Source organism: Miscanthus floridulus, chromosome 8 (genome assembly GCF_019320115.1).
Source record: "Miscanthus floridulus cultivar M001 chromosome 8, ASM1932011v1, whole genome shotgun sequence".
Classification (NCBI taxonomy): Eukaryota; Viridiplantae; Streptophyta; class Magnoliopsida; order Poales; family Poaceae; genus Miscanthus; species Miscanthus floridulus.
This window is the reverse complement of record NC_089587.1, coordinates 155,715,370-155,738,335: the sequence shown is the minus strand read 5'-3', so window position 1 is coordinate 155,738,335 and position 22,966 is coordinate 155,715,370. Positions and strand designations below refer to the sequence as shown.

The 22,966-nt window shown below is 42.5% G+C and overlaps 1 non-coding gene across 1 annotated transcript; it reads right to left on the bottom strand.

Annotated features, from left to right (window-relative positions):
- Positions 1 to 14,362: 14,362 nt before the first annotated feature.
- On the bottom strand, positions 14,363 to 14,471 carry LOC136478726 (small nucleolar RNA R71). The gene has a single exon (XR_010764440.1). It is a non-coding gene; the product is annotated as a small nucleolar RNA R71 (small nucleolar RNA).
- Between the last annotated feature and the right edge of the window lie 8,495 nt (positions 14,472 to 22,966).

The following is a 22,966-nucleotide window of genomic DNA, read 5'->3' as shown; positions in this document are numbered from 1 at the left end:
CTACACCTTCACAAGATGCATTATTGTAGATACAAAGCTCTTGTCCTGATGTGACAAAGTTAATACTTAGGTTTTACTTTCGATCTCTTGGACTCCTTCAAATGCTTGACTGAAGTCTCTTGATCCAAACTAACTTAAAAGCTTCTCCAGTAGCTCTACCAAAATCTTGATGATCTTGGATAAACTTTTCTTGGACTTCTAACCAAAACTCATTGAAACTCTAGGTTCTCTCTTACATCCTTGAGTACCACCACGCTTCCGCTGCGCACTCTGATTTCCCGCTGTGCAAACTCGAACGTATGATACTTCATCTTACCAATTCTTCAACTTGGCTACCCCCCTTAAGATAAGGTAAAGTAGGGGATACCAAAGTATAGCTTGCATCATCTTGTGATTGAAGTCTATTGTTGTTCAGGATTTCCTCAGGGTTTTTGATCGTCCAAAATTAGAGATATGAACCGATAAAGACAGGCTGCTCTGAAGACAGGATAGTAAAGATAGAAGAATGATAACCCAACTATTTATTTCATTAATCCTTATACCTTAAACCTATAGACTAAATGAAATTGCGGGAACACCCAACAAGATCATTGCAATCATTACAAAGATGCAAAACAATCATAAGCATAATGATAATTCAACAAGCACAGTAAAGATGCACAACTCAATTATTGACTCACTTGCGATACTATCGTTTTTATTACATAAGGGGCACAACTCCTAATTCTTAAAAATGGCATGATTACAAGGACATCTCTCGCATGGGAGTGACATGTCATCCACTACATCAATTTCATCATACGGCTTCCTTTGTATTATGTGTCACCATCGCTTGCTGGTGGTAGTCTTGTATTGTACCTAACTCTGGCTACCTCCATGGCATAACTGTTGATTCTTCTGTGGGCAAGATTTAACATAATGTCCTTCTGCTGGCAATGATAACACTTCCTCTTAGCTGGATCTTTTGTGATGTCATACTCCACAGAATTGTTGCTTAAGTATTGTTAGCTTGCTGACTCTGTAAGTTCATCTTTGTTTGACTAGACCGCTTTTTAGCTCGCTTGATCTTTCGGGGTTGAAACTCCGTGTAGGTGATTGTCCACCCATCTATGCATACCTCATGTGGAAAGACTGGAGTAACCTTAGCTTGAGAAACTTCCAATTCTTTAGAGTCTGAGTTTAACTGACTAGGGATTGGAGTTGGATGTGACGATGTAATAGAACTCGAATGTTGATTGCTTTCCAATTCTGACTCTGGTGAGATCTCCTTTCTCTTCTTATCCACATTATCCTCAGGTACAGGCTGAATACCTTCATACTCAATTCTTTCTCCTGACGGTGCGGTTAGAAGCACTGAACGCTGGGCATACTTGATCACTCCTTTACAAGCAGATAGCCATCCTATTCCAAGAATGACATCAATGTCCACTAACTCTAATACAATAAGGTTTGCTTCAAATTTTACTCCTTTGATGTTAAGACTAACTCTTGGGCATATGTGGTTTGCCTTCATTTCTCCTTCTGGGGTCTTAACTATCACTGGTCTCCTCATTGGAAGCATAGTTATCTTATGTTCCTTTACGTATGCACTAGAGATAAATGAATGTGAAGCTCTGGGGTCAAACAGCACTGTGGCGGAAGCTGAGTTTACTAGAATGAACCATACACAACCTCCTTAGCTCCATGAGTGGTAGTCATATCCACATTATTCAATCTTCCTTGGATGTAGTTTCTCTTTGCTTTACTTCCTTGCTCCTGTTTCTTCTGGACCTTCTGTTCTTGCTTCTGCTTGTGGTTGATCCTTGGCATTCATGTGCCATTCTTCCAATATCTTCATTGGACTTCATATTCTTCCAAGCTTCTACTACTTGTCTCTTCACTGGTCCCTTTGGTATGTTGGTTTGACCTTGTGGCAAGCACTGTTGAAAACTCCTAGGTTGAGTCATTCCTTCTGGTGCTTGTTGTTGCATAGCTACAAACTTCTCCTTGTTGAATGCAGTCAAGGGCAACGTAGCTTGGTCCTCCTGACCTTGATACCGGTGGTCTCCTCATTACGATTCCATCTATATAGACAAAGATAGAGGATTGAGAATAGAGACAAAGTTTTCATAACAGACAGAGGCTGAAGTGAGCATAAATTTTAGCAAATAACAAGGTTGGAGAGAAAACAAGAACTAAGCAAGATAAAAGCATGCTAAAACGTCCAGTTCTATCTAGGCTTGCGTCCTACAGTCAGCATTGCTCTGATACCACTTTGTAGCACCCGGTTTTAAAGACAAAACCAGATACACACTATATGTGAGCCCAGGAAGTCAAATCTCACATATAGCCACAAATAAGGGTAATATCAAGAGACAATACTTATTACATAACGTATTAGTAAAAGAAAAGTACCCTCAGAGTATAGACAGCGGAAAGTTGACTCCGATCTTCTGGTGAAGACTCCAAATCCATAGGGACGACTGACTGGTTGACCACAAGCCTAACTCCTCCAAACCAGCAATCTGGTACCCATCCAGGATTTTTATCCAATGTATAGAAAAGTAAAGCAAGCGTAAGTACATGTCGTACTTAACAATTATATCATGGGGTTCATGAGGCTCAAAAGGGCTGACACTGGTTTACTGCGATTAGCTTTAATAGGTCATCTTTTTAAGCAATTGAGGTAGCAAAGAATTTATCATTCCCATAAACACATGATCAGGTAAACATGAATAATGTATAGCATAAACAATCAATTATTAGCATCATCATTATCCATTAGTGATCATCTCTATTCCATAAGGGTCCAAGGCCGCTCGTGTCCGTGAGCACGGCTGTTATAACAGTTTTATACTCTGCAGAGTTTGTACACGTTCACTGTGAGTTGTGATTTACCCTTTCGCCCGAGGTAGCTATTCTCTTGACCCACTTCCAAGGAAGGTCGGCAGGGTTCACTATGAAGCCTTTCAAAGAATTCAGTCTAACAAGTTAGGGCCGCCTAGGCGTATGTGGCCCATCTCTAGGAGTGGCAAGCGTGGGCATCGCAGCACGGTACACACTTCCTAGCAGCAAAGGAAACATACCCCTGCGCCTCAAAGGTAACCACTAACAAGCTAGAAAAGATCCTCATACTGAGCTAAAGCCAGAGCCATATGGCCCTCACAGCTGTACTGTAAGTCCCAGGATGATCGCTTACAGATAAGTCCTTAGGGAGAGGAATCTGAAGCATATAAACACTCCAGCCCCCTGTTTCCATGTTACTAAAAAGTCATGTTTTAATGTTTATTGCATATATCATTAGTCAAGTTACAAGATCATGGTTTTGATTAAGCACTAGCAAAAACTATCCCAATGCATTATCCCAAAGGTTTCAAGGTACAAGATATCAAATATCTAGGATATCCTAATTGGCAACAAGGTAGACACATGCAATATGAATTAAGTGATTAAATGTGAATAGGTAACAAGGATAATCCCATGCTATACTTGCCTTACACACCGATCCTTCGGTAAGCTTTATTCTTGAATGTCTTTCTTCTTCTTCTGGATCACCACGTGTATCTCACCGACTGAACAATTCGTAGAACACCACACAAACATCCATACACATACATGCATAGCATACAAGTTGCATCTATATCAGAACAGTACACCAATCATAGAAAAATAAGTAAAAGAGATTGATATACGATTCTACGTATCACTACGAACACACAGTCGCGAGAAGCACGCTAATCGAAGCTACGGTTGAAAAGTTACAACTACCGAGAGATTTGCTTAATACGTGGAAAAGAAACTATAGGCTTCATTTATGTTAACTATATGAATTCATATACAAAAGATATTTTATAAACTAATATGGATTGAATTAAGTCAATTTAGATTTAATTATAAAACAAAAGTAAACAAATCATATTTTATTTATGAAATCCAGTTGTATAATCATTAATAAAGATATGATTTAAACCATGATTTTTCTAAAATAGTAATATAGTAAACATTATTACTAATGCGTAGATCTCGTCGTTATGAAACAAACGCAACTTGAACGGACTATTTCGGAGTTAAAATGAATAGGTTATGATTTAAACAAGTTTTCCTATAATTAAATAATAGATTAAATCTACCCATGAATTTGAAATATTGGAAACATGCCTAACAGTTGTATAAACATGTAGAATATGTAAATACGATCATAACGCAATTCGAACGGGTCAAATCAGACTTAAAACGCAAAAGTTACGCATAAAATAAGGTTCAGTGGCATTTCTATAAATAATTGAACTCAAATTTTAATTAAAACAATTAAAATCTGAATTTAAATGTACTTTGGACTGGGCACACTATTTCTGGAAAACACAGGGTTCTAACCGAATAAAAACAGGACCTAAAAGAAATCATTTTGAACTGAATCGGACCACGGGTTAATTTCTTAAAACTCCGGGGGCTAATCTGCAAAACATGCACGGCTGACCGTGGGTTGACCCCTGGCTGCTGACAAGGCGGGCACGTGGCACTCTGCAAGTGGTGCGGTTCACCATGTGGCGTGGTGGATGCGGTGACATGGCGCCGTGGACCACGTCCACGAGTCCGTGGTGCACCGGTTACATAACCAACCGGTTGTTCTAATCTAGGCCGTCTGTGCTCGATCCGACGGTGTAGATGAGATCGGGTCAGCGGCCCACCGGGGAAGAAGCTCCCGACGGCGGCGCCATTGTCGCCGACGGTGCGAGCTTGTCGGTGGTCACCGGTTCGGTGATTCCGACGGCCAAACTCGACGCGGACTACACCTAGACGATGCGCGCGGTGACGCGAATTCGCTAGGGTACCGAACAGGGGCGGGCATCACGTCGGGGTGGCATTCCCCGCGGGGGCGCCATGGCTGGTGGTTCGAAGCTCGCGGTTACGGCGTCCTAGCGCACTAGTTGATGAACGGGGGGTAGAGAAGGGACGAGGAGCTCACCGAGACTCATACTGGGGTGGTCGTGGCGTCCGGGGAGGTCTCCGAGGCACGGTTCGTCGTCGGCGGCGGCTAGAGAGAGAAAGAGAGGGCGGGTGAGAGGAAATCTAAGGGAAACGTGACCAAAAACCAAAGGTGGAGGTACCTACCGGCACGGGCGAATACGGCGGGGCTCAGGACATCGTCGGCGGCGTGGATTGGAGCAACGAAGCGACGAATTGCGGTGGCGGCGGTGGGTGCTTGAGCGTGGCCGGGAAAAGGGAGAAGAAGGGCGTCGAGCTCGGGTTTTATAGGCGGGCAGGCGCGGCGTAGAAGGAAGGGGAGCGCGCGTTGGTTGGTTGCCTTCCATGCGGGTGTGGGTGGACTGGCGGCTTGCCATCCGTGGCGCGCCATCGACGGTGAGGAAGGAAAGAAAGAAACGGGGAAGAAGAAAGGAAGGAAGAAGGCAGGCGTGGTGCTGACATGCGGGGCCGGCTTGCAGCGAGAGAGAGAAGCGATGCATGCGGCACTGAAGCGGGCCGGGGCGCTGCGGTGCGACGCGTGGGGCAGGCCAAGCAGCGGGCCAGTGTGGGAGCAGGCACGAGGTAGGCCGAGCAGAGCCGGTCGCCTAGCAATGGGCCGAGCAGGCCAAGCGTGGGAGAAAGAGGAAAGAAGGGAGGGCGGCTGCTGGCTGGGCTGCCAGCAGGCCGAGCCAGGGCGGGCTATGCGAAAAAGAAGGGTGGGACTTTGGGCCAGATGAGAGAGAGGAGTTTCCTTCTTTTTTTCCAAATCTATTTCTTTTCTTAATTCAAAACAAATTCAAATATAAACCAAATCAGGAATAAATATGATTTAAAATACACTTTTTGATTCAAACATAAATGAACCAATTTTTGGGTAAGTTTTCCGAGAATAACTTTTTTTAGTTCTTACATTTTCCAATTCCTTTTCTTTCTTTTCTTTTATTTCAAAGCCATTTTCAATTTCATTTCAAAAGCATTTTAACCATTTTGACTTTTCAATTAAAACCACTCAACCAAATAAAATCCAATGCAATGGCATGTATGCTCAAACATGTTGCTACCTTATGATGTATTTTAATTTAATGAAAATTTTTATTTTCCTATATTTCATGTGCACAAAATTCATAAATAATTCAATTTTAGCTCTATTTCAACAGAAAGTAATTTTAGGGTGTTACAGAGGACAACGTGAAGCTAGCACACAGCCAGTCTCAACTCCAAGACCACACCAACAAAATGAAGGAGGAACTAAAAAGTAAGTATTCCAGATCACCTTCCTCATTCTGTTGCCCACCTTGCCTTGTCGTGTTTTCACATTTGATGTCTTGTACTATGTTCAGTTTTGAAAGTCAATGCCAAGAAGCACTTAGAGGCCGTGATCAGAGAACGTGATGACTGGAAAGCATGATGCCTCAAGGCCACCGAGGAGCGAGACACGTGGAAGAACCGGTGCCAAGAAGTGGCAACTGGCATTGTGCCCGTCCTTGACCTTATCGACCCGGCGCTCATAGAGGAAGAGCTGAGGACGCCCCAGCTCAGACTGGTCGAGAGATGCAGACAAGCGTGGGGATGGTTCCAGGAGTTCATGAAGGAGGCTGGTGAGTACACAGGTGCCCATGTACTAAGCATGGTGCGTGCCCACTACCCCCTGATCGATCTCAAGCGCCTAGAGGCTGGGTACCCAAAGGAGGTAGACCCAGACAAGGCAGAGGAGCTTCGGATGGCCCAGCTGGACTTGTCATCAAAGATAATTGGCAATATTAACCTGTGTGGAGGTGGGACAGCACCTGTACATGGTACGCCATCGACGAGTCAGCTGGAAATGCCATCAGCTGCAAGCCAACCATCGAAGCCTACGGTCTCGACTAGCTAGGCACCGACGGGGCCATCCCCTTCAGCTCAACTAGCACAAGAGTCCCTGAGACTCAAGTAGGGTATCGGAAGCGACGAGCAGTAAGTGCCATGCGCCCTGACCAGCTAATGTAATAGGCTTAGAGCTGTAGAAGGAGGACATAGTTGTGTTATTGTAAACTTGAGCCTCTTCAGGCAAGCTTGTAATAACGTAACTTTATATTATTATAAGCTCGTTTGCTTTGTATAAAGCGTATTTAAGCTTGATACTTTATGTTGGTGTAACTAAGTAAGAACATATTAACATTTTGTTTAGTTGTACCATCGTGCTCGACACATCATCTCGAAAAGTTTGTGCGGCCCTAGTTTTTCATGTGGTCAGAGTGTGAGGTCCGGTGACCTATGCACACATAGACGCAGACAAGTTAAACCAAGGGGGACCTGCCGATCACCCATAACATAGAGAGCGGATCCCATGCATGTATTGGGAGGAACCAGAGATAGGGCCTGCTCCGAAAACCATAGAAGGAGTGGTGGTCGGTTTTTACTGGCTAAGTTAGAATAACCATAAAATTCGAAGTGACACATTAGAGTGGTCGGAGAAATCATAATTGCTTTATTGAAGTAAATTGAAAGTACAAAAGGAGTACATATCTTAGTAGTTAAGCATAGAAATGTCTAAGCTTATCGATGTGCCATGAGTTTGGTACGTCTGTACCGTCCAGGCGAGCTAACCTATAAGACGTTGGTCGTGTAACTTCCTTGATCATGAATGGTCCCTCCCATGGGGTTGCAAGTTTGTGGACACTAGCCTGGTTCATCTTCCACTTCAGGACCAAATCCCCGACCATGAAGAACCGCTCTTTAACATTTTTGTTGTAGTACCTGTGCAAAACAGCAAGGTATTTGGCCATACGTACACAAGAATCGAGCCTTTTCTCTTCTGCATTGTTTACTTCTAGCTCCCGTACTTCATTGACCTTGCCCTCGTCGAAGTTCTCTACCCTTGCTGGTCTGAAAGCTGTATATAGTGGGAGGACTGGCTTAGCGCCATAAACCATAAAGTATGGTGAGACACCGGTGTTACGACTGGGCTGAGTTTGGAGGCCCCAGACCACGGCCGGTAACTCCTTGAGCCATCTTCCAAGAGCTTTGTCGTTTTCTCTGTACATCCTCTTCTTCAATGCGTCCAAGATCATGCCATTTGCCCGCTCGACTTGTCCATTAGCTCTAGGGTGCGCCACCAAGATGTATTTTACTACTATGCTCCTTTCATCGCAGAAGTCCCAAAAAACGTTCCTGGTGAACTGAGTACCCAGATCGGTGATGATGCTATTGGGTATGCCGAAATGGTGGATGACCTAGTCGATGAACATGACAGCCTTTTCCGAAGATGCCTGTACCAAAGGCATGTATTCTATCCACTTAGAAAATTTGTCAATCAGCACAAAAACACATGTAAATTTCCCAGGAGCTGGTTTGAAGGGCCTGATCATATCCAGTCCCCAGCATGCAAAGGGCCAAGAGGCTGGTATCGTCTGGATCTCATGTGCTAGTACGTGGATTCTTTTGGTGAAGAACTGACAACCCTCATAGTGGCGGACTAGCTTCTCTGCGTCGGCTACTGCTGATGGCCAATAAAACCCTGCTCGAAAAGCCTTACCGACCAGTGTTCTTGAGGCCGCGTGGTTGCCGCAGGAGCCAGAGTGGATTTGGTCTAGGAGATGTTTGCCTTCTTCCTAGGTTATACACTTCATCAGGATTTCTTCCTTTGCATTTTTGCGCCATAACTTGCCATCGACAAGCAGATACTGCTTACTGCGACGCATTAGGCGCTCGTTTTCTGTCTGATCAGTATAACCGCTGCCATCTGTTAAGTATTTGATGAAAGGTACTCTCCAGTCTAGCTCATGAGTGGTTGGAGGCGGCTCGGTTGTGCTTGGCGCCGGAACCGTAGCCACCAATTGCTGGTCCGGAGCTTTGTCGACCATGGAATCTTCCTCTTCGATGGAAGGCGTGAGCAGGTCTTGGATGAATACGCCATGTGGGATTTTGGCTCGGGATGATCCTAACTTTAACAGCACGTCCGCTGCTTGGTTCTTGTCCCGGACCACGTGTATGTACTCGATGCCATAGAACCTGCCTTCTAGCTTTCTTATCGATTTGCAGTATGCATCCATCTTTTCGCTGGTTGTGTCCTAGTCCTTGTTGAGTTGGTTGATGACCAGAGTCGAGTCTCTGTAGACATAGAGACGTTTAACACCAAGCTCGACCGCAATGCGTAAACCATGCAGGCATGCTTCATACTCGGCGGTGTTATTAGATGCTGGGAAATAAATCTGGAGCACGTACTGGAGCTGCTCCTTGGATGGTGACACGGAAAGAACCCCTGCTCCCGCACCGTCAATGTTGAGAGAGCCGTCAAAATACATAGTCCAATATTCGTCGGATCCCGGAGAGGCAGGCGTGCTTAAGTCTGTCCACTCAACGATGAAATCGACGACTGCCTGAGACTTGATTGTAGTACGGCTTGCAAATTCCAAGGAGAATGGGCATAGCTCCATTGCCCATTTGACGATGTGCCCGTTCACATCCTTATTGCGAATGATGTCCCCTAAAGGGTACTCAGTCATGACCACCACACAATATCCGTCGAAGTAATGTCTCAACTTTTGGGATGTTATCAGTATGGCGTAGAGCAGTTTCTAAATCTATGGGTACCTAGTCTTAGATTCGTTGAGTACCTCACTGACGAAATAAATTGGCCACTGTACCTTATAGGCGTGGCCCGGCTCGTCGCGCTCGACCACCATGGTAGTCGAGACCACCCGATTGGTTGCTGCAATGTAAAGTAGGAGGGTTTCGTCTTCTCTAGGAGTAGTGAGGATTGGAGGTGATGTAAGGTAATGTTTTAGCTACATAAAGGCAGCGTCTGCTTCTTCGGACCACTCAAACTTCTCGGATGCTTTGAGTAGTTTGAAAAACGGTAGCCCTTTTTCTCCTAATCTTGATATGAAATGGCTTAGGGCGGCCATGCATTTGGTAAGCTTCTGGACATCCTTCACCTTCTTGGGGGGCTTCATGTCTAAGATAGCTTTGACTTTCTCCGGATTAGGGCGTATGCCGTCATAACTGACGACGTTGCCTAGCAATATGCCAGAAGGAACACCAAAGATGCACTTCTTTGGGTTTAACTTCCATTGGAATGTATTGAGGGCCGCAAAGGTACGTTTTAGGTTGTCAACAAGGGTATGTGCTTCCTTGGTTTTGACAACTACATCATCCACATAGGCCTCTACTAGGTCATCTTTTATCTCGTCTATGAGGTAGACCTGAATGGCGCGTTGGTATGTAGCCCCAGTGTTCTTGAGCCCGAACGACATAGTCGTGTAGCAGTAGGCGCCGAAAGGCGTGATGAAAGACGTCTTGATCTGATCATCCTTTTTGAGAGCGATCTGGTGATAACCATAGTAGCAATCAAGAAAGGAAAGCAGCTCGCAACCGGCGGTTGAATCTACGACCTCGTCTATGCGAGGTAAGCCGAAGAGGTCCTTAGGGTAGTGTTTGTTAAGATCAGTATAATCAACGCACATTCTCCATTCATTATTCTTTTTGCGTACAAGAACCGGGTTGGCTAACCACTCCGGATGATATACTTCTTTAATAAATCTGGCTGCCAAAAGCCATGTGACTTCTACCCTAATCGCCTCCTTTTTGTCGCGAGCGAACCGTCATAGCTTCTGCTTGATTGGTTTCAATATGAATAACAACCTCTATGAAAAAGACAAGTTGCTAAAGCAAGAAATCATGTGAGAGCAAGATAAACCAATAACTCACTCATACTTCATCCAATACTCATGAAATTTTTACCACACATCAAACATCACATGAGTATCACGCCGCAAAAATTTCACTTCATTTGGAGCCCTAGATCTGCAGTTATGGAAAATAACAAATTCAACTAGCATTACAACCTTACTACACAAATCTATTTTTACCACAAAATATTGAAACTAAAATATGCCATATTATAGATCTAATGCATAGAGAATTTCACAAGGATTCCAAAAAGTCCTCAATTACTATTTTACGATTTTTCGACAAACTGCTACGAATTTTCAAAGTTGAGCATAGAAATCTGCAATTAATAGATTAAACCGAAAAAAAACATTTTGCATCAGGAACCCAGGAGTTTCCACAAATCAACCAAGCCCGGATTTGTAAATGTATGTGTCTGGCTATTTTGCAAAGTGAACATGGTAAAGAGTTTCTATTCGCATTTCACCCCTTCTTCACCATAGACCGAGCAGGCGTTGGGGCCGTCGTGGGGCCGGCCAGCGAGGGCTTCGGCCGGCTGGGGAGTGGCTCCAGCAGCCAAGGGGAAGGGCCATGGCGGCCAGCTTGGTGCATCCAGCAGCAGGGGCTGGAGGTGGCTGGGCGCGGTGCCTGCTGGGAGCGGAGGTAGAGAGCGAGAGGGCGAGGGAAGGAAGTGAGGGAGGAGAAAGGGAGCTTGGGAAGGCTCGGCATCCCCTTCTGGACGAGCAAGGACATGATAGGGAGGTGGCACGCAGCAGCAAAGCCCATCAATGGTGGCCACGTCCACAGACAGGTGTCGCCCGTTGAGGCATTTCACCGAGCACATGGTGGGCAGCGACGTGGGCAAGGTGGAACGCTGTTTTGGGCCGCTTCCAGGCCGAATTAGACATTGGGCCATAAACGAAGTTTGTTCACCTTGGCCTGCTCTACGTTTCTTATTTAAGGTGCCCGGCCATGTGAGCTCTGTAACAGCAGATAATTAAGCTCCAAAATGATAGTGTCAATATGTTAACAACGATCACGGAAACTCGCTTTCGGAGGTTGAAACTCGATCAAACTTAGTGCAACTTTTTGCATTCTCTTCTCCATAACATAACCTTGAACTTTTATTTTTGGACTAACTCAAGTTGCTTAGCAAAATTTGAAGAACGCGGAATGCCAACATCATTGCTTAGCGAAACTGACTTAGAATAATTCTGTGTTGAAGACTGCAGCAAAATCAATCTTGTGCCCTTTGTTTGTCAAGCTTAGATATAGATTTAGACTTAGGTCCTTCAATAAAGTTTGTAGTACACAAACTATACTACAACTTTTATTCAAGGTCAAACCTTGTATCTTGAATATAAACCATTCTTTTACTTTGGTCAAAGTAGCATCTCGTTAACCCTAGAATTAGAGTTTTCAACCAATTGAGGCCTTTTCTTGACATGTGCTCAACACAAACCCTTCATGACTTTTGTTGTAGAGTTCAATTAGAGTCATTTAGGCAAGGTAGCAAGGTTTGGTTGATGGCCTATAATTCCCTTCACTTACTAGCGCAATTCAAGCAAGAATGTAACTCATCATTTCATGCGACTTCTTGATTCCAAACTTCATGAAACTTTTCCATGGGTCTAGATGGATGCATGTGGATGTAATGTACATGCAATAAGCATGTTTAACATTACTCTTGCATAATCTTAACAAGGGTCCATATGTAAGCAAATGTGCATGGCCCAAGTTTAAGTTGGAGCTCCATCATGTAGATTTGATCTTGACACCTTCATTACCACTCGACATGTCATGTTTGAGCTCAAACCCATTGCTTAATTGGTGAAAAACACCTAGGGTGTTACAATAGGGAAGCCCTTCCTCATGATATCAGTTCTCCACCGCCTTAGGGATTAGATCTATGTTGTTCTTTTAGGTCGGTTTGATCCAAGGGCTCAAAATTGATTGTCTGCCCTATATATACTAGCCCCTACACCCCTCCCTTATGCATAAGTCGTTCAAGAAGTTAGAAATCCTGATCATCCTCAAAGCTCCACCATATTCTAGGGCATAGCTAGCTAGGCTAGATCTAGAGGGAGGCAAGCTTCGCTTGGATTCTTGATCTTGTCAAGAGCATGGCTTGGTATAGCCCCTTGTATCCTCTTTTGTATCTTTCATTATTCATATGTTTGCTACAATTCATTCAACATTGTTCTTAATATTATTCATGTTCCTAGTTATTATGTTCTCATCTACTTTCATTATATGCTTATTATAGCTAGATTATCATCATGTTCAAGCATAAATTCACATAGCGCTTGCTCCAAAGTACAAGGGGTGAGTGGTCGACATTGTGTAAGCGTGGTGCTTATATGTTGCTTACCTATGGATGCACCCTATATTTTAGGCCATGTGGTAGATTGCGGATGTGACACTCCCATTGAGTCCTTTGTAGTCCACTCCCCGAATATAGGTCAAGTAGGATCTAGTTATGAAGGAAGACATGCTCTGTTCTTGATTTTCCTTAGTAATATCCCTTATGTGTACATATGAAGTTGATCTTAGCCATGACTACTAATTATAATTGCACTAATCATAGTATGCTTTGACTTGTAATTAAGAATGACTTACGAATTATTTCTCTAATTTCTACTTAGTCATGCTAATGTCATAGAAAGGAGTACTCTGAGTGATCAATGATCAATTATCGCTCACCATTCATATACATTTATCTCTTCACTTACCCCTGTTGTGAGTAGAATATTGGTTATAGTTTATTTCTCCACCATACGTAGAGTTATCAATATATTCCAACTACCCATCCTTCCCTATGGTAAAAATATAAATAACGATATCTGGAATACTCCTAGGTGAAATGCTACAATAGTAAATTATCTGTGCGCTTGCAGATCCCGTCATATTCATATTTGCATTCTATCTAGTCACAATAAAATACTTAAAGTACTTCTTAGTGTGATTCTAGAAATGACGCTAAGGAATGTTAACAAGCATTTCTGGCATCATAGCTAGGGATGACAACTTAGCAAATGTCATGTTAAAAAATATTAACAAACATTAGGTGGCTACTTAAACAAGTGACAACTTAACAAATACCAATAAGCATTTCTGACGCCGTTGCCGAGGAAGGTAGCTAGGCAATCATGGGATATTGCTAAACTTTTACTTAATGATGCGATCAAGAAAACCATTGACCTCTGCTCAAATAGGCTTACCCTTGTGCTATCTACTTTTATATCTTATGCAGGGTAATGTATGACAAGTTTTAACCTTTTGACAAACTACGTTGAAGATCTAGAAGCACTTTTTAGGAGGACTAATGCTAAACTCAAGAAAGTTTTAGCTTTAGAATTGGAAGACAACTAGACAAGGTGAAGCTTAACACTAGTTTTTGAAGCCATGGCTGACAAGACTCTCCATGAATTCTCTGCTCCAACCGCGGCCAACATCCGTACTAGACCGGCGATCAATGTCAGAGATAATGGATTTGAGCTCAAGCCAGCTCTCATCAATATGGTGCAAGCTAACCAGTTTTGTGGAAAGGCACATGAAGATGTGAGTACTCATCTCCAACACTTCCTAGAGATTTGCAACACTTTCACCATCAAAGGAGCTACTAGAGATGAAATTTTACTTTGCCTCTTCCCATTCTCACTTTTAGGGAAGGCAAAGCAAAGGTTCTACGCCAACAAAGATAGAAATACTACATTAGAAAACTGCTCCACTGCCTTCCTAGCAAAATTCTTTCCCACAAGCAAGACCAATGCTCTGCGTGGGAGAATTTTAAACTTCCAATAGCAACATGATGAATCTATCCCTGAGGCATGGGAACGCTTTCAAGACTACATATCAGAATGTCCACATCATGGGATGGAGGATTGGCTACTCTATAACACCCCGAGTGTTAATCACGAGTGAAGCAGCGAAATTGGACTCAAGTAGGATATGTAAAGCAATGTTTATGATCCATAGTTCATAATCTGGAAGTGATGATGAAGGTGTTGAGGTCCAATCTATGAAATTGAGTCCCAACCTGAACTTGGATAACACACCTTTGCTTACATGTGGACCTTTTTTAAGATTTCGCAAGAGTAATGTTAAACATGCTTGTTTCATGTACATTACATCAACATGCATCCATCTTGACTAGTGGAAAAGTTTCATGAAGTTTGGAATCAAGAAGTCACATGAAATGATAAGTTATAATCTTTCTTGAATTGCTTCATTAGGTGAATGGGAACATGGGATGTCGACCAAACCTTGCTACCTTGCCCAAATGACTCTAATTGAACTCTACAACAAAAGTCATGATGGGTTCATGTTGAGCAAATGTCAAGAAAATGCTTCTAAGTGTGGGAATAGCTAAAATTGTCTTTTTCATGATATGGTTTGACCTGTGCTGACCAACTATTTGGAATGCTTGCATGGAGTTGAACCTTAAATAAAAGTTGTAGTTCTTCTTAAGTAGAACAAACTTAATTTTTGGATCAAGACCTAATTCAACTCCTAAGTGGCTCAAACAGAGGACTCAAGATGGAATCAGCTGTTGTTTCTTGGCTCTAAATAATTCTAAGTCCGGAATTCATCGTCATTGACATTGGTGTTCTGCGTTCTCTAAAATTTGTTAAACACCTCAAGTTGAGCGAAAAGTAAAAGTTAGAATATATGTTCGGAGAAGGACATACAAAAAGTTAGAATCAATTTGACCATGTTTTGACCAAGTAATTCGAGGTCAAGCAGAGCAAGGCTTAATCCTTGATTAGTCGCTAATAGTGTCAACTCTAGGCTTAATTACCCATTAATCCATTTCTCTAATGACTCGACGCCCTTAATGAAAGATGTAGAGCAGTTCATGCGCTTCAACTTTGCTTTTGGGCCCAATGTCCAATTTTGTAACACCCCAGTGTTAAACATTGCATTTGACACCTGCATTCCATGAGCACAAGCATCATCCAAGCATTCATGAACATGAGCATATGAAATTTCATCTCATTCTTATATTGTCACATGAAATGTTGATTTATATACATGCATATGCTAGGATTTACATGTGACTAATGTATAAAATGTTTGTGGGACCTTAGGAGTACCTTAAGCATGTTTATAATGTCATATGGAACAACTTTGGTATTCATGACTTGGACCCATTTGGCCTCTAAGTCATGGTTATAGTGTAGGCTTTCATTTTCAAGTTGTATGTTTGACCTAAGTTGAACTATAGCATAGATTGTTTGCATGGCAGTACACCCTTAAGCAAAGTTGTAGTACTTGACTAGGGTAACAACTTTTATTTTTGGGTCAAGGTCTAATTCAGCGCATAGCATGCTCAAAAAAAGCTCACAAGTATCAACAAAATATTGTTTTGGACTTGCAAACTTTTTCTGTCTTAGGGCTGTTTTACAGTTTTGATATACCTCACTTTGGAGCAATGTAGTTTGTTAAGTAGATGATGGTTCTTAAAACAAAGTTGGAGATCTCAAGTAGCTCTACAGCTTTCATTACGGAAGTTTTTGCTAATTTGCAATGGATTAGGAGTAATTGAATCACCAATTCACGTTGTCAGTCAGTAGGGGCTGCGCCTGAAACCACGCCTGCGTGCCCGGCAGTGGCCGCCGTGTGGTGGCCGTAAGCTGGCGTTGCCTGGCTGGTCTGGCCAACACATGCGCTTAAGCACCGTGCACCCACCGTTCACTCCGCTCACACGCATTCACTTTCTCCTGCTTGCTCCACCTCACCGCAACGCTGCGCCATGCTCACCGAGCACCACCATAGCTCTGCCATAGCTGCTCACTGCCAATGTTTCTCCACTAGTTGATTCATCTCAGCCACAGCTGCTACACCATCACATCCACCTCCTCAAGCCACCAGCACCACCTACTGAGCCTAGGTAGTGTGGTATTTCGCTTCGCCACGACCGCTGCCTTCACCGGAGCGCCGTCGCGCTCGCGGCTCACCATGGCTCCACCGTTCCACAACCTTGAATGCCTTTGTTTGCTTTGGTTCAACACCGTGCTAGAGTCTAGCAGCTTAGGCTGGAGTTAGGGATGACGCTACCATGTGACGGGGCCGAAACGAGCCGCCACCCCACGTGTGCCCGCCATGGCCGCCATGGCACTCTAGCTCGCTGTCGTCGAATTGGTTCACTGCTTCCCTCCTTTATCATGCGCCTTAGGTTGAGTAACCCTAGGTCTAGTTACCAGCATGATGGAGACCCACCTTTCACCGCCATTTAGATAGAACAGCATGAGCACCGCCGTGCTCCATGCACCGTTGCACGGCCATGCACGTGATCGAGCTCACCGATGCCATCCCATGCCCTCACCTACACCGCATAGATCAGCTAGGTCACCAGGATGAAGTAGCCATCCTCACATGAGTTTGCCATAGCTAGAGATGGTTGGTGTACCGTCGTCGACCTTCGCCGTCCACCATGGCCACCGTCGAGCTTACTCCAGCGAGCCACCGGACCAACCAAGCCTACCAATCGACGTGGCTTGATGTGTAGAGTCTAGTGGTGAAGACGCTACCACTGGCGACCTCGTCGTCGACGAGTTCTTGCCGGTCAGCGCCACGCTCTACTTCCGTGTGTCTGATGGGTGGGTCCCCATTGACCACGGGCCTCGGCTGCCAGTGTGTATAAGATTTGATTTTCTGACTTATTTTTCCAGATTTGAATGCATGTTTCAAAAACTCATATCACAAGCTAGGAGTGTCCAAATTTGGTGAACCAAATTTTGTTAGTTTCATCTTGAAGTGTAGTATTTGATAAAAATATGAGATGCACTATTTCTAGTATTTTTCTGAGAGAATAAAATGTATCTAGATAAATGCTTTTTAAATGGTTTCTATCTTGTAAATTGCATAACTTGAGCTAGAAAAGTGATAAAATTGTGATTCCAATTTTGTTGGTCTTGTGTTGACATCCTCTAGCTAGAAAAAATATTAAACTATAGTAAACATACTTTCAACATGGTCTTCATATTTAATCCTAATTAATTGCTAGTTTCTAGTGAAATTAATTGAGGTAAAAATACATAACATATGATCATGCAAAATTTTACACCATATTCTTATGCTTGGAGGAATGTAAGAAAAATATTAAATCTGTTGTTTGACACTTTTCACTATGCTAAACTATTTTTGCTAAAATCAGCCTCTATAACTTATCATTTTTGTAGAGGTGGTTGTACTTATCCAAATGGCATGAAATTTGATAGGGGACTGTTTAGGTCACTTGTAGGCTAGTGTAATTTTATCAAAATTTATTAAGCAATGGAATTATTTATCCTTTAAATCACCCTATTATTTAAGGAAAATAATAAATGGGTATAAATAAGTTAACTATGTTTAACCATGATGTTTTCTGTGATGCTTGTGAGACATATGATCTATTGATGTTATTAGTAAGCCTTAAAAGCAATTGGTTGTATGCAACTAGTTAATTATTACTTTATAATTCAACTAGATGGCTACATGTATAGTTTTGGTTGAGTTGACAATTTTATGGTGATAATGGTCTTTTTTGTAAAACTTATTAATAACAAAGTTGTAGATAACTTACTTATATACCTTGTGTTAAATTTTCATAGTCATAGGCCTTATGGTTTAAGAATTATCGTTGTTGGAAATCTGCTATCAGAAATGCTTGCTCTCTGGATAGATTTGAATAATTGAATTGTTTGACCTAGATAACTGTTGAATCACATTAAGGGTATTAAAAGTAAATTGTAGACAATTTCATAATATTTCCATAATGTCCACAACCATATTATTTTGATGTATATAACTCCATTTATGGTCAAAACAAGTGGCTGCTGTATTGTGGTCCAGAAAATGATTTACATAAGTGTTTGTTTAGTTATTAAAGAAGAGATAGGCACCTACTCTGTAGAATAAGATACACTTGTTATTACTTTAATACCATGCTATTGAAAACACTTATGAGGATGCATTCATCATATCATATCATATTATATATGTCATTGTATATGCATTCATGATATCTTATTTCATGCTCATGCATATAGGATCGTCCGAAGAGATAACATTGTTGGACTTCAATGAAGAAGAGGAGGAGGATCAGTAGGAGACGCCTAGGGCCATCGCTCTAGGAGAAGAGGAGCAGACTCTTGAAGATCTCCTTGAGTGTCCGGATCACCGAGTAACCTCTTTCCTCAAAGGCAAGCCCCGGAGCATTCTAAGTCTCCCATGTTTACAAAATATTACTTGAGTCTATTATGTTTGATGCATTAGGTTATAAGAGTTGATTGGAAACACTTGATGCATGGAACTACCTTGTCTAGATACACATACCTTTAACCCTATGTAGGTCTAGGATCGAATCTGTGCTTAGCCATGCTTAGACCAGCAGAAGTCGGATGATTTCCTGTCACCTATGAGATATAGGTGGATACCGAAGCACGGTTGGCTATATTTGCAATCATGGAAAAGAACCATGGGGTAATGTAAATGGAGGCCAAACAGAGTCTATGTGTAGGTTGACTCATATGATTCCGTCTATGCTGATTAAGGACCGTCCCATTGTTGGTACTTCTGACAAGATTGAACGTATGCCTATCACTTAGATGGCTAGATAACTCGTTTCGACCACGAAGCCAAGTAGCTCAACTCAGGCCGGGCCCTGTTCCATAAAAGTGCACACTCTGGATGGTAGTAAGGATGTGCGGGGAGCCAGACGTGAGCCCAAGGGCAGGCCAGGCCTGAACGTCCTAGCAGCTGGTTGTCCCTGATTTTGCAACGCTGGACGAACCCATGAAATGTGGACTTGAGTTGTACCAATGGTGACCTAAGGTGACCATTGATCAAGTCTCCCTAGGTTTGTGTTAGGAATAAATTCCCATCTAGTTGAAATCGATTCGAATCGTTGTCTCTCTCGGACAGTGAGAAACTTGGCTAGCCCCAACATCGTAGTAATTGTGTTATGGAATGTGATGGTTCAGATGAACATGGAATTACTACACCGGCTATGGTTACTATTGTATGCTACTAAATTATATACCACATGTTTGGCACAGGTTAGTTCCTAATCTAGAGATGAATATCTATAATTAACTTGATAACCAAATTATAATTGTACAACTGAGTTAATTGCTTTTTATGCAAAATGTTGTCAAGCTACCTCCACTTATAAAGCCTTGCATAATATTTGGAGTCACTTATTTTTGGTTTATGATGGGTAAGTCTAGCTGAGTACCTTCTCATACTCAGGGTTTTATTCCCATTGTTGCAGATGGTATAGTTTATCATGGCTATTGCAAGAACTGCTTCTGTCCCACCGTGGATGAGGAGTGAGCCCTAGGCAGGCATCTCTTATTAATCATTCTTATATGCTTTTGTGGGATTATGATCATGAGTTGGCACTGTATTTGAACTATGTTGGCAAATGTTAGCTTTAAACTTTAATTTGCTTCCGCTACTATTTTATTGAACTTGGTTTGTAATAACTTTAATTTGTACTATGATGAATGAACTGTATTTGTGAACCTTATGTAACATGTGACATGTATGTTAAATCATGTATGATCTTGGTTGTATGTTGATGGTTAATCGAGACCCGTCGTGGTACTCGATGGACTACCAGGTATATATGGGCTCAAGTATGATAGTGCAACCGCTTGTGGGCTGCCATTGTACTTGTGCTCTTATAAATTGGTTAGTTCTGCGATAGCTAGCATCAGAGCAAGATTCAACATTAATTGCGACATGGGTATTTAAACACAAAGGTTTGGTTTTGCAAAACTCGTTTCTAGCAACTAATAGCTATATAAATAGGTGTTTGAAACTTAGAGTTTGAATCCAGAGTGTGCCAGTGATCACTTCCTTTATGCCCAATTAAGGACTTTAGGTGGCTAATTAAGTACTAACTTGGGGGTTTTCATTTTCGTCGTCCATACGGCGTGCTATTGTATGGATGTCATTCACTTGAGTGGTAATGTATGGATCAAATGCCTCTATGCCCATGGTAAGATGCCAATCATCACTACAGTGGCATGACCGCAAGATGTGAGCATGCGGTCTATGTGGAGAGCTAGCTTTGATACTAAAGTATATATATGTCTCATATATATATATGGAGGTATTTAATTGTGGGTTAGCTTTGATACAGCTGTGTATGCATATTTATATGTCTATATAAGATGTATTTACTTTTGGGTAGCTTTGATATGGAAGTATATGTATATGGGTATATGGAAGTATTTAGATTGCAACCTAGAGCCTAGATTTATATTCTGCATATATAATTGTGGGGTTGGGCTGAAATGAAATTCTTGCGCAGGTACACTAACAGCAAAACGTGTAGCCTGACTAGTTACACTATATATGAGAGAACATATGTATGCCACCATGTATGTTGTTAGAAATATTTTTCCTAAGTTTGTAAGGATGTACAGAACATGCATGCATCATGATAAATCATTATCTCATACTTGCATTATTCCTCCCCTTATAAATCTCTTACTCAGTTATATAACTCTTATCCATTATGACTTTGTCTCATGAGAGTTGCACATATTGTTGGTACATATGGCAGCACTGACTGGAAGTGAGAATTTTCTGTTGATGTTTGGAACTCCTGCCCTACTTTGGAAAGTCTTGCATTGTGCGGGGTATTATGAGCCGCCCCTCTATTACTAGAATGAAGTATACCTGGAGGGACAACCATGGTATGAAGTACAGCTGACCATACCAGCTCGTACCCAAGCACCCTTCTAGTAGGAATGGAAGGCGAAATCCGAAGGACGAACTCCTTGGGAGGCTGCCCAAGTAGTGGCTTTTGAGGTGCTGAGTTAGATTTGTCAGTAGCATAGGGATGAGCTTACCAGCAGTGGCACTGGTATTTTTACTTGGGTGGATCCATCCACAATAGTATGAGCACAGCGCAACAGCAATGTGTTAATCAGAGATTGAGATGAGCGAGTAGACAGTTCTAGTCTCGCTATGAGTGCAATGTTTGCAGTGATAAAGATGTTCTACACTCGTTAGGACACCAGAGACTTCTAGTAAGAGTCCTATACCACTTGCATAGATAAGCTCATGAGAGCCAAAGCTGCACAGCATAAGTTAAAGAAGCGTGTGTGTAAGCACAAAAAGGCAGCAAGTGAGGCTCGATGGGAAACTGATCAAGCATATGTAGCTTTGAGAAATCTCCACACCCAAATGGAGCAAGTTAATCAGCATAGAGCTGCCACCCAAGAGGCAAGAGTGGATGATTAGGCAATGTTAGTAGGACTATGGGAGCAGCTAGAGGCTGCTCATGCTGAGGCATTCATAGCTACGTGCTAGCGGATCCTAGCAAACAACTGTGTAGCTATGATAGAAGTAGAACGAGATAGGACCCATGCCATGTGCGTCTAGTAGGACCATGTCGAGAGGGACTTGCACTAGTAGCTTGCATAGACCCAGAACATAGTAGTTAACCTTCAGCATGAGGTGCATTTTCTGAACAACCAACTACACCCGATCCTTGATGAGGAAGAAGAAGATCCAGAGATGCTAGTTGAAGATGACGACTGGGAGGAAGAAGAAGTGGAGCTTGAGGATGAGGACGATCCTATATCCGACCTCGACAGTGAGCATACTGAATATTAGAATCACCTAGTGACTAGTTAAAGCTCTAGATGTATCCCTATTATTTATGTAATGGACTTGTAGCTTGAAGTTTGGTATTCGTGATTTGACTTCTGTGTAATATTGGCACTCTGCATGTTGTTTCACTATGGGTTGAACTTTGATGAAATTTTAGTTTTGTTCTTTTGATGGATTTTGACATGCATGTTAACGCGCTGCGAGCCCGATAAGTGATCAAATTGGTGATGTCATATTGTGAGAATGAATTATTATGCCTCTGTTTTATTGTATGAATTTGAGATTCTCTCTAGTAATTTTAGTTTGGCATGATTATACAATTCATCTGCAATCTCCTGACATCATCCAACAATCACTTATTGTTGCAACTTTGTATATGACTTGCACTCGTGCTGGAGCAGGCAACAACCAAGAGGGCAACAACGGTGACTTACCACCACGGCCACCACTGTCTGCGAATGAATTCTTCGCACAGTTCTTGGGTAGTTAGAGAACTATGGAAGAAACCCTATGCCTCATTGCGCAGAACAAGACTCGCACCCGTTAGCAACAATAGGGGCTTGAGCTGAATCAATGCAGCTCTTTGAAGGATTTCCTGGACACCAAGCCTCCTATCTTCAAGGTGGCCGAAGAACCACTCCCGGTGGATGAATGGCTAAACACAATTGAGCAAAAGTTTCATCTATTAAGGGTCACAGAACATCATAAGGCAGAATATGTATCCCATCAGCTGTAGGGACTGGCCAGAATATGGTGGACC